This window comes from Contarinia nasturtii, unplaced genomic scaffold (assembly GCF_009176525.2).
Source record: "Contarinia nasturtii isolate CC-2019 unplaced genomic scaffold, AAFC_CNas_1.1 Cnas_scaffold_721, whole genome shotgun sequence".
Taxonomy (NCBI): domain Eukaryota; kingdom Metazoa; phylum Arthropoda; class Insecta; order Diptera; family Cecidomyiidae; genus Contarinia; species Contarinia nasturtii.
Window position 1 is genome coordinate 441 of NW_022198071.1, and position 2,792 is coordinate 3,232.

General features: G+C 33.3%; 1 long non-coding RNA gene across 1 annotated transcript; it reads right to left on the minus strand.

The window, feature by feature from the left end:
- Nucleotides 1-871: 871 nt before the first annotated feature.
- LOC116341504 lies at nucleotides 872-2,422 on the minus strand. Its single transcript, XR_004201172.1, has 2 exons — nucleotides 1,969-2,422; nucleotides 872-1,907 (listed from the first exon to the last, which is right to left on the minus strand). It is a non-coding gene; the product is annotated as an uncharacterized LOC116341504 (long non-coding RNA).
- Nucleotides 2,423-2,792: the final 370 nt, after the last annotated feature.

A 2,792-nucleotide genomic window follows, 5' to 3' on the forward strand; every position in this document is an offset into this window, starting at 1 on the left:
GAGCAAAGAAATATAGAGTTTGTGCCACTTGGGCAACCCTAGTGTCCATGTATGGTCCTTCACCCATTATTTTTTTCCTTCAGCATTGGGAAAAGACCCTGGATTAATATTTTTCTCGTGCCCGTTCGCCCCAAGTCTCCTAGCAATTCCCTGCCCCACATCGGAGTGCTACAGATTTGATTTAAGACCTTTGCGTGTGGAATTTCACATCCGAATTTCTTACCGACTATAGCTAAGTTCATTCGCACATTTCATTTCGCACAAAAACGCAAAAATTTCGTTTAAAAATGTTATATCGAAGTTGACGATAATTAAACACAATTACAAGAAAAAGTTATGCAATAAGATGAATAACGATCTCGTACTACCTCCTTCTAATACGTCTCAATATGTCAAAGTTGCGTCGCTGTCAAAAACAGTTCACTCTCGCGCGAAAGTATATATCACAGCAAATTTGATTACGTTTTGTTGCAAAATTTCATAGGCACGAACTGACAGAAGAAACGAAAAATGAACTTTATGGGAAGAAATGTGTAAACAATCAATGCGCTATTTGTGAAACTAACACAATTTGATGTTTACAACCGGTCGATGCTAGTTTCCTATGCTTTCAATTATCATTTAAAAAAAAAGAATTGAAGATTATTTGAAACAAAATAGATAATAATTGAAAATATGAAATAAATCGGAAATATTGTTGGAATCTACAGGGTGTCTCACGAAGCAGGTGAAACAGTCATTATTATTAAAAAGTCTTATTATTAAAAAATCTGATTTCTATTTCTGTGAGAAATCCATTTGTATACACTTAGTTTATTATTTTTTCTGTGAGAAATTTATCATTGGAAAAAAACACAAAATAAAACTTAACTTGTGTTGGATCAGATTCACATTATGATTCAGAATTTATTCTTTATTGAAAATATATGCCAATGATCTACCTTCTATTTTACAAGAAAATGACCATAAAAATGGGTCAATACGTTACATTTTTCAACATTAAAATATACTGAAAGCTTTACATTTTTGTTTACTGGGGTTTGACATTTATTTCTGCATCACTTATTGACAATGTTACACGCTGTAAAAGTGGAAGAAGATATAATACGATTTTGTTGCATTTTTGGTGGGGATTTTGGTCAGTCAGTCACTTTTTTTCCACACGGGATTGTGAACCGAAAGAAAGGATATTCAAAATATGAATTGTATGAAGCAAATGGCATATCCAAATCAAGCCACCCCAAAATCCCTAGTGGCCTCAACAATATAGATTTTATATGTGCCGTAAACGTTTCATAGGCTGAACCGCTAAAAAACATTTTCTATTCATGCACATAATATGTCCGAGAATGAATGTGATACTTCTCCTGAGATTTTATTGAAATATAACACCGTCATACAAAGTGTTGACTATAGTTTCACATTAATTCTCGGGAAATCATAAAAATTACATATAGCTTATTTTTAAACTGAAAAGTGCTCTTTAAAATAGAACTCTTACGTTATTTAAAATAAAGGATTTATTAGTGATTCAATTTGTGAAAAATTGTCTTGAATATTTTGTTGTATTAACTGTTTTTGCACAAAAAGGTAAATAAACTTGTTTTTTTCAAAAGGATTTTTAAGATATTTAGACACTGACCGCTGGCATTTTCCAGATTAAAATGACTTACATCTAAGCATTCTTGATACTACAATTGAAATCTTATTAATTTCAACATAAAATTAGTTATAATAATAAAAACTACACTACCTTAATTATACCTTATAGCTTAACTCTTAAAAAAGTTGAGTGATCTTGGCTGTAGTGCGGTTTTCTTCAAGATCATGTGCGCCAGCTGTGTCATAAACAATTGATCTTTTGTCTTTCCACAAGCATAACGTTCCCATTTTGGATCCAAGGTGTGCTGTAATAAAGACATTGAAACAATTAATTGTACTTTCTAAAATATTATTTTAATATATTACCTCTTTTTTCAAATTTTCTGCACCCAACCTTCCACCGTTAGAGATTGTCTTCTTGTCTCTTAATTGATTATCCTTGATATCGCATAGGACATTTTTAGCGCCAAACTGAATTCTTCGAATAACTGAATTCTGAATATTTGTAGATTTTAGGAGAAATATAATAGGTATTTTGTTTCTGAACAAATTTATTTGATATATTATATATTGACATACTAGGGGACATTCGTAGCAATTCTAGTAAGCTAGTTTTATTTACGTATTCGCTAATCGCTTACTAGTATTACTAGTGAGTACACTAGTGCTGCTAGTAGCTGCTAGTTTTTCTAGTGTTTTGAAATTACCTAGACGTATCGTATGATACATAAAAGAAACAACAGTAATGCTTAAGTCGCTTGTAAACGAACCAAGTGAATAGCGGAGACGCACGATAACGAAGTGAGTGTATTGCGGCAACGGATAACAACGTTCGTTGTCGCTATTCACTCACTTCGTTTTCGTGCGTCTCCGCTATTCACTTGGTTCGTTTGCAAGCGACTTACGCATGCTAAAATATATTTTACATGCCTCAATTCATTTGCTTTGGACTATAATACGCTAGTGCTTGCTAGTTGCTGCTAGTTTCACTAGTTTTTCTAGTATGAATGTCCCCTAGTTGCAGGTACAACGGTAACACACTATACCAGCGAACATACGAAGTGAAAGGGCATCGTTTTGTATGCGTTAGACGTACACTTTCAGAATATATGAAAGACTGAGAGCAAAAACAGCACGTCGCATCTCATCTCTTGCTTTCACTTACGTAAGCAAAATAACGAGGGATGCGA